The sequence below is a fragment of the Ostrinia nubilalis genome, chromosome 24 (genome assembly GCF_963855985.1).
Source record: "Ostrinia nubilalis chromosome 24, ilOstNubi1.1, whole genome shotgun sequence".
Taxonomy (NCBI): domain Eukaryota; kingdom Metazoa; phylum Arthropoda; class Insecta; order Lepidoptera; family Crambidae; genus Ostrinia; species Ostrinia nubilalis.
In genome coordinates, this window is record NC_087111.1 from 12,522,501 (window position 1) to 12,532,500 (window position 10,000).

Here is a 10,000-nt window from a genome sequence, read left to right on the forward strand (position 1 = left end):
GATGTCATAAAGACATCCGCCAGGGAGTACCCGATGCCTGCACCCAGTGGCCCCGTCCTGGCCGTGTACCCGGCGGAGGCCAACACCAGCATCAAGACCGCCGAGGAGACCAAAACGGCCTTGAAACAGGCCGTCAACCCGCGCACGACCCGTCTGCAGGTGGAGCATGTCCGAAAGGTCGGCAACGCCGGAGTGGTGGTGCAGACCACCAGCATCGAGGCCGCGAACCGGTTCAGGGCCGCGGTCCCTGACACCCTGCGGGTGGTCGAGCCCCGCCCTCGCCTGCCTCGTGTGGCCATCCACGGCCTGTCTGCGGACGTAAAGACCGACGACTTCCTGGACATGCTCCATGAGCAGAACTTGGAACTGGACCCGGAGTGGCCGCTTGCCCGCCTGAAGAAGGAGGGCAAGGTGGCCTTCAAAAGGAACCGCCAGCGCAGCCGCGACACCGTTGTCATCCTGGAGGTGACACCGGATCTTCGCGCATGTCTCCTCAAGAAGAGGACAGTTTACTTGGTGTGGGACGTCTGCCGCGTAGAGGACTACGTGAGCGTGACGTGCTGCACCAAGTGCCAGCTTTATGGGCACCCGGAGCGGTACTGCCGGTCCGCTGAAGCGTACTGCGGTAAGTGCTGCAGTACGGAACACCGATCCGCCGAATGCACTGTGGAGACTCCACGCTGCGCGACCTGCACCCGCTTCAAGAAGCCGGGCGCAGAGGGACACACCACCGCATCTCCACAGTGCCCAGCGCGTGTCTTCGCCGAGAGCCGCATGGTTGCCGCCACCAACTATAGCGTTCACTAGCGGGATTCTTCGGGTAGGGCAGATTAACCTGGCGGGCGCGGCGCTTGCCACGGAGGAGCTGCCGGCGCTGGCGCGCGAGCTGGGACTCGACATCGTTCTAACCCAAGAACAATACTCGAGGTCCCAGTTCATCATCCAGACCGGCCCCACCTCCCGTGCGGGCGTCTTCGTCTGCCGGCCGGACCTAACCGTCGCTGCGCTCCACCATCTATCCACGATCGACTGCTTCGTCGTGCACGTGCGGGAGGTCGACACCTACCTGGTGTCGGCCTACTTCAAGTATGGCGACAGCATCGACCCGCACTTACAACACTTGGAGACGGTAATGGAGGCTCTGCGCGGCAAGAACATTGTAATTGGCGTGGACAGTAACGCCCACTCCGTGCTTTGGCACTGTGCTGAGGAGCAATGCCGTGGCCGAGGCCGCGTCGAGGACCATCGCAGGGACGCGGTCGAGGACTTTATCCTCGGCCGCTCCCTCCTGCTGCACAACACCGAGGGTCAACCCGCTACCTTTAGCACCGCCAACGGCGAGTCCAATGTGGACCTCACACTGTCATCAAGAGGAGTACGCATCTCCAAATGGAGAGTGCACCCGGAGGCCAGCACATCTGACCATCGCCTCATAACATTCGAGGTATGCCAGCCGTCCCTTAGAACAGATTTGGAGCGCACAGAGCCAATCGAGGAGCCTCGGGGGTTTCGGGATCGGGGAGTCAGTTGGGTTCACTTTCGGGACACGGTTCACTGGAGCATGGGTCGCATCGACTTTCGCAAGCCTGCCAACGAGGTAAGCAGGGACTTCACAGACGTGATAGTCCGGTCTGCTCAAATAGCCCTCGGTCACAGGAGGAAGACCCGGGAAGCAGGCTACGAATGGTGGACTCCTGAGTTGGATCGGCTTCGCAAGAAGTGTGGCGCTTCACGCCGGGTGTGGCAGAGGTCGCGGAAGCGTGGTGGCCTTGCGGAGGAGGTGGCAAGGGACGCGTTTCACCGCGACCGGACGCTGTATCGGAGGAGGAAGGAGGAAACCGAGGTCGCGTATTTCCGGGGGCTTGCCGAGTCCGGCAACCAGGACCCTTGGGGTCTGGCCTACCGAGTCGCCAGCGGGCGGAACCGTCCTCCCGCCAACGTGGTCAACGGCACGAAGTTCGCCGAGGGACACGCGGGGAGCGTTGATGAAGCCATGCACGGTCTTGTGCATGCGCTGTGCCCGGACGACGATCCGTCTAAGGACACAGCGTACCACAACCAGGTGCGGACCTCGGCTGCCATCCTCCCTGCGGGTCCCGCCGCCCTTCCTCCTACTCGTGAGTATTTGGGGATCATGATTAGGCAGTTGCCTAACACGGCACCAGGGCTCGATGGGGTCACCGCCAGGATTTTGCGCCAAGTCTGGGCCGCTGCATCGGTGGAATTCCACTTGGTGTATGCCCGCTGCATAGATGAAGGCGTCTTCCCGGACGTCTGGAAGGACGGTCGTCTCGTGGTCCTGCCAAAGGGCAATGACAAGCCGCTCACCGATCCAAAAGCGTACCGTCCGATCACGCTTCTGTCCGTCCTTGGTAAGTTACTCGAACGTGTCATGCTGTGGTGTGCGCCGCAGATATCCAGTGGCATTTCGGACTGTCAGCATGGGTTCTCTCCGGGTAAGTCCACGGTCTCGGCACTTGACGCCGTCATAGGTACCGGCAGGACGTCCACAGCGCGCTATGTCCAAGCGATCTTCCTTGACATTTCTGGTGCGTTCGACAATGCTTGGTGGCCCATGATCATGGTCAAGGTGAAAAGGGGAGGATGCCCGCCTAACATCTATAAGATGTTGGCGAGCTACTTCTCTGGACGCCGGGTTGGCCTGATCGCGGGTAGCCGGGTGTTGTGGAAGGTCTCCACCATGGGGTGTCCGCAGGGATCCGTGCTCGGACCAACACTGTGGAACGTCCTGATGGACGACTTGCTGCGATTGCCATTGCCAGGGGGGGTTAGCATGGTGGCTTACGCCGACGACGTCACCATTTTGATCGAGGCAAACTCGAGGGCTGCCATAGAAGCAGCGGCCGCCGAGACCCTAAGTCTGGTGACCGACTGGGGCGTCCGTAACAGACTGGGCTTTTCCCCTGCCAAGTCATCCACGATGACGATCAGGGGAAAACTCCAGAGACCCCCAGTCATTCGCTTCGGAGGTGCGTCGATCCGTTCAGTGAACGTCGCAACCGTGCTCGGCGTGGCAATCGACAGCAGTCTCCTGTTCTCGATGCATGCGCAAGGGATCGTAGATCGCGCGGCCAAATGCTTCGGGAAGATGTCGCGTGTGTCGGCGTCTTCCTGGGGCATTCGTTACCCAGGCCTTCGCATTTTGTACCAGGGCACTTTTGTTGCAACCCTTGCGTATGCAGCGGCATGCTGGTACGAGCGCCTCTCGGTGCAGTCCATGCGCACCACTATTCTCCGGGGGCAGCGGCCTGCACTGGTGCTACTGACCAAGGCTTATCGGTCGGTCAGCACAGCCGCGCTCCCGGTGCTTGCTGGCGTATTACCCGCGGACTTGGAGGTTTCCCGCGCTGGCATGACGGACGTGGCCCGCAGGGACACGCCCAGGGACGCGATGGGCAGACGGAAACGAGAAATTTTGGAGTCGGTGCTGGATACTTGGCAGACCAGATGGGAGGGGGAGACGAAGGGTCGCGAGCTCTTTCAATTCTTCCCCGACGTGGCTGGGAGACTCGGCATGCGCTGGGTCGTACCAGATTATGTTACTTCCCAGATACTTACGGGGCATGGGTGCTTTAACAAGCGCCTGTGCGATATGCGTCTCCGGACCGCCGCGGAATGCGAATGTGGGGAACGTGAAGAGGACAGGCACCACGTTCTGTGGTCCTGCCCTTTGTACGAAGACTTACGCCAAGCTCTGCTTCAGGGAATCGTGCTCGAGAGACCCGGACCTGCCTGGTACTCCGATCTCGTCTCTTCGGAGGCGAACTTCGCCCGGCTGCGTGAATTTGCGTACGGCTGGCATAGGAGGAGGACAGCTAGCGCTGCACGGCACCAGATGGTGTCATCCGTGCTGTAAATGTCAGGCCCCAGAAGGGGGAGAACTGCAATATAGGGACAAGGACGTAGAAAAATAACTTGTAGGGAGTCAAGAAGTGTGGCGCGGTGGAGTGCAATCTGCCGTAGGCAGCCGCAATTCCGCGCACACCTCCCGCGATTCGGCCAGTATAACCGCAAGGTTGGTATGGCCATGGGTGGTGGTGGGTTGTCCCTATCTACTACTCTACTCTACTACTTGCGCGCCGGTCGTCGTCGAGTGCGGACGTCTCTGTCGATCGCTCCGAGGCCGCCGCGTGGGTACCGGACCGCGTGGTTCTGCATTTCGCGAGTTTTCGGTTTTTCGCTGCGTTTCCGCGACTTTCCGCGAGTTTTCCGTGTCCCTGTTGTGCTGTACTAATTGTTTTGTGTGTAATTACTGTGTAATTAGTGTTTTTCATCGTTATTTGTTACTGCCGGCAGCTGGCCGCGTGCTTGGCTGCCCGGACGGATATTTTGTGTTTGGAGTGCGATAGGACGCGGTGTTGTGTTTGTGCGTGTTGTGGGCGCATAGCGCTTCAGGATCACCTGAAAACTTCAGCACTTTTAGGCCGTTTTCAAGAAACACGTGCCAAAAGTGAGGTTAGGTGTGGTGCGCGTGCAAAGCACGTGGTGGCTGACACTGACACTGACAGGTGACAGGTGTCAGCCTGACAGGTTTGAGAGTGTGCATGACATTTGACAGTTGTTGACATTTTGTTTTGTTTCGGTGTTGCCAGGTTCACCACAGACTAAACATAACATAAATCTTTGTGCAAGGTTGAATCGAGTACTCCCTGAATCGAGTGCGCGTTCGCGCCTCGAGCGACTCGACCCCTATATAGGTCCGAGGTGCTGGTTTACGTCGCCGGAATCATAAACCCGCGCGACTATCTTAATATCGTCTCCCGGCGACCAACATAGGAACATTCGTCTGCCGTGCGCAGACGAATCGTCTCCCGGCGACCAAGTTAGGAACGTTCGTCAAACTTTTTGTGTGTGTGCGTAATGTCCCGACGTGACGAGGACGTGTCCCCCTTCGCCCCCCGGCACAGCCTGGGGCGCAGCCCACCCTCTACCCCCACCCCCGCCGCCCACGTTGGACCGACGCTGACCAGCGAGAAGCGACCGCTGCCGTCTCCGGAGGAGGTGCCGCCGCAGCGGCAATGCGTAGAGCGCCGCGCCACCGCGCAGCGCTCGGTGCCGCCGGTGGGGGGGATACTCACCACCGCCACCCCCCGCCCCACCCCTCCCCCCCGGAGGACCACCCCGCCCCGCCCGACCACCGCGGCTCCCGCCGCCCCCGCCCCCGTCTCCGCGTCTGTCGCTGCCTCGGCCGTGTCGGCCGCCCTCGCCGACGCCACCGCCACCGCCACCGCCACCGCGCCCGCATACTCGCCGGCTGACGTCGAGCCAAACAATTGGCTCACTTCGGCGTCCATCGGCGAGCTGTACGCCCGCATGGATACGATCCTCAAGAAGTCGGTTGCGGTGGTAAACGGCCCGGGCAGCAAGCTCAACAAGGCCGACATCGGCCTCATCGCCGCCATCGCCCAGGAGGCCCTCGCCATCCAGGGCTCGACGGGTTTCCGAGCTGCGGATGCGGTTGCGCGCGCCGACACCCTGGGCAGGCAACTGGCCCACTCCAACGCCTTGCTTGAGGCGAAGGAGCGTGAGCTGGAGGCCCTGCGCGCGCAGCTGGACGCAGTGAGGTCAGCCCCCCCCACAGGACCAACGGAAGCCGCCCCGCGCCGCCCCACCTTCGCGGATGTCATAAAGACATCCGCCAGGGAGTACCCGATGCCTGCACCCAGTGGCCCCGTCCTGGCCGTGTACCCGGCGGAGGCCAACACCAGCATCAAGACCGCCGAGGAGACCAAAACGGCCTTGAAACAGGCCGTCAACCCGCGCACGACCCGTCTGCAGGTGGAGCATGTCCGAAAGGTCGGCAACGCCGGAGTGGTGGTGCAGACCACCAGCATCGAGGCCGCGAACCGGTTCAGGGCCGCGGTCCCTGACACCCTGCGGGTGGTCGAGCCCCGCCCTCGCCTGCCTCGTGTGGCCATCCACGGCCTGTCTGCGGACGTAAAGACCGACGACTTCCTGGACATGCTCCATGAGCAGAACTTGGAACTGGACCCGGAGTGGCCGCTTGCCCGCCTGAAGAAGGAGGGCAAGGTGGCCTTCAAAAGGAACCGCCAGCGCAGCCGCGACACCGTTGTCATCCTGGAGGTGACACCGGATCTTCGCGCATGTCTCCTCAAGAAGAGGACAGTTTACTTGGTGTGGGACGTCTGCCGCGTAGAGGACTACGTGAGCGTGACGTGCTGCACCAAGTGCCAGCTTTATGGGCACCCGGAGCGGTACTGCCGGTCCGCTGAAGCGTACTGCGGTAAGTGCTGCAGTACGGAACACCGATCCGCCGAATGCACTGTGGAGACTCCACGCTGCGCGACCTGCACCCGCTTCAAGAAGCCGGGCGCAGAGGGACACACCACCGCATCTCCACAGTGCCCAGCGCGTGTCTTCGCCGAGAGCCGCATGGTTGCCGCCACCAACTATAGCGTTCACTAGCGGGATTCTTCGGGTAGGGCAGATTAACCTGGCGGGCGCGGCGCTTGCCACGGAGGAGCTGCCGGCGCTGGCGCGCGAGCTGGGACTCGACATCGTTCTAACCCAAGAACAATACTCGAGGTCCCAGTTCATCATCCAGACCGGCCCCACCTCCCGTGCGGGCGTCTTCGTCTGCCGGCCGGACCTAACCGTCGCTGCGCTCCACCATCTATCCACGATCGACTGCTTCGTCGTGCACGTGCGGGAGGTCGACACCTACCTGGTGTCGGCCTACTTCAAGTATGGCGACAGCATCGACCCGCACTTACAACACTTGGAGACGGTAATGGAGGCTCTGCGCGGCAAGAACATTGTAATTGGCGTGGACAGTAACGCCCACTCCGTGCTTTGGCACTGTGCTGAGGAGCAATGCCGTGGCCGAGGCCGCGTCGAGGACCATCGCAGGGACGCGGTCGAGGACTTTATCCTCGGCCGCTCCCTCCTGCTGCACAACACCGAGGGTCAACCCGCTACCTTTAGCACCGCCAACGGCGAGTCCAATGTGGACCTCACACTGTCATCAAGAGGAGTACGCATCTCCAAATGGAGAGTGCACCCGGAGGCCAGCACATCTGACCATCGCCTCATAACATTCGAGGTATGCCAGCCGTCCCTTAGAACAGATTTGGAGCGCACAGAGCCAATCGAGGAGCCTCGGGGGTTTCGGGATCGGGGAGTCAGTTGGGTTCACTTTCGGGACACGGTTCACTGGAGCATGGGTCGCATCGACTTTCGCAAGCCTGCCAACGAGGTAAGCAGGGACTTCACAGACGTGATAGTCCGGTCTGCTCAAATAGCCCTCGGTCACAAGAGGAAGACCCGGGAAGCAGGCTACGAATGGTGGACTCCTGAGTTGGATCGGCTTCGCAAGAAGTGTGGCGCTTCACGCCGGGTGTGGCAGAGGTCGCGGAAGCGTGGTGGCCTTGCGGAGGAGGTGGCAAGGGACGCGTTTCACCGCGACCGGACGCTGTATCGGAGGAGGAAGGAGGAAACCGAGGTCGCGTATTTCCGGGGGCTTGCCGAGTCCGGCAACCAGGACCCTTGGGGTCTGGCCTACCGAGTCGCCAGCGGGCGGAACCGTCCTCCCGCCAACGTGGTCAACGGCACGAAGTTCGCCGAGGGACACGCGGGGAGCGTTGATGAAGCCATGCACGGTCTTGTGCATGCGCTGTGCCCGGACGACGATCCGTCTAAGGACACAGCGTACCACAACCAGGTGCGGACCTCGGCTGCCATCCTCCCTGCGGGTCCCGCCGCCCTTCCTCCTACTCGTGAGTATTTGGGGATCATGATTAGGCAGTTGCCTAACACGGCACCAGGGCTCGATGGGGTCACCGCCAGGATTTTGCGCCAAGTCTGGGCCGCTGCATCGGTGGAATTCCACTTGGTGTATGCCCGCTGCATAGATGAAGGCGTCTTCCCGGACGTCTGGAAGGACGGTCGTCTCGTGGTCCTGCCAAAGGGCAATGACAAGCCGCTCACCGATCCAAAAGCGTACCGTCCGATCACGCTTCTGTCCGTCCTTGGTAAGTTACTCGAACGTGTCATGCTGTGGTGTGCGCCGCAGATATCCAGTGGCATTTCGGACTGTCAGCATGGGTTCTCTCCGGGTAAGTCCACGGTCTCGGCACTTGACGCCGTCATAGGTACCGGCAGGACGTCCACAGCGCGCTATGTCCAAGCGATCTTCCTTGACATTTCTGGTGCGTTCGACAATGCTTGGTGGCCCATGATCATGGTCAAGGTGAAAAGGGGAGGATGCCCGCCTAACATCTATAAGATGTTGGCGAGCTACTTCTCTGGACGCCGGGTTGGCCTGATCGCGGGTAGCCGGGTGTTGTGGAAGGTCTCCACCATGGGGTGTCCGCAGGGATCCGTGCTCGGACCAACACTGTGGAACGTCCTGATGGACGACTTGCTGCGATTGCCATTGCCAGGGGGGGTTAGCATGGTGGCTTACGCCGACGACGTCACCATTTTGATCGAGGCAAACTCGAGGGCTGCCATAGAAGCAGCGGCCGCCGAGACCCTAAGTCTGGTGACCGACTGGGGCGTCCGTAACAGACTGGGCTTTTCCCCTGCCAAGTCATCCACGATGACGATCAGGGGAAAACTCCAGAGACCCCCAGTCATTCGCTTCGGAGGTGCGTCGATCCGTTCAGTGAACGTCGCAACCGTGCTCGGCGTGGCAATCGACAGCAGTCTCCTGTTCTCGATGCATGCGCAAGGGATCGTAGATCGCGCGGCCAAATGCTTCGGGAAGATGTCGCGTGTGTCGGCGTCTTCCTGGGGCATTCGTTACCCAGGCCTTCGCATTTTGTACCAGGGCACTTTTGTTGCAACCCTTGCGTATGCAGCGGCATGCTGGTACGAGCGCCTCTCGGTGCAGTCCATGCGCACCACTATTCTCCGGGGGCAGCGGCCTGCACTGGTGCTACTGACCAAGGCTTATCGGTCGGTCAGCACAGCCGCGCTCCCGGTGCTTGCTGGCGTATTACCCGCGGACTTGGAGGTTTCCCGCGCTGGCATGACGGACGTGGCCCGCAGGGACACGCCCAGGGACGCGATGGGCAGACGGAAACGAGAAATTTTGGAGTCGGTGCTGGATACTTGGCAGACCAGATGGGAGGGGGAGACGAAGGGTCGCGAGCTCTTTCAATTCTTCCCCGACGTGGCTGGGAGACTCGGCATGTGCTGGGTCGTACCAGATTATGTTACTTCCCAGATACTTACGGGGCATGGGTGCTTTAACAAGCGCCTGTGCGATATGCGTCTCCGGACCGCCGCGGAATGCGAATGTGGGGAACGTGAAGAGGACAGGCACCACGTTCTGTGGTCCTGCCCTTTGTACGAAGACTTACGCCAAGCTCTGCTTCAGGGAATCGTGCTCGAGAGACCCGGACCTGCCTGGTACTCCGATCTCGTCTCTTCGGAGGCGAACTTCGCCCGGCTGCGTGAATTTGCGTACGGCTGGCATAGGAGGAGGACAGCTAGCGCTGCACGGCACCAGATGGTGTCATCCGTGCTGTAAATGTCAGGCCCCAGAAGGGGGAGAACTGCAATATAGGGACAAGGACGTAGAAAAATAACTTGTAGGGAGTCAAGAAGTGTGGCGCGGTGGAGTGCAATCTGCCGTAGGCAGCCGCAATTCCGCGCACACCTCCCGCGATTCGGCCAGTATAACCGCAAGGTTGGTATGGCCATGGGTGGTGGTGGGTTGTCCCTATCTACTATCTAGCGAAACCACAGCCAAGGGAACGGGCTTGGGAGAATCAGCGGGGAAAGAAGACCCTGTTGAGCTTGACTCTAGTCTGGCATTGTAAGGAGACATGAGAGGTGTAGCATAAGTGGGAGATCGTTTCGGCGGTCGTCGCTGAAAAACCACTACTTTCATTGTTTCATTACTTACTCGGTTGGGCGGAAGCGGTGCGCGGTCGATTTACTCGGCGGGCGCACGGTGTTTCGTTCCAAGCGTGCAGAGTGGTGGCGTGGCGGCAACGCTCGTCACCGTTTA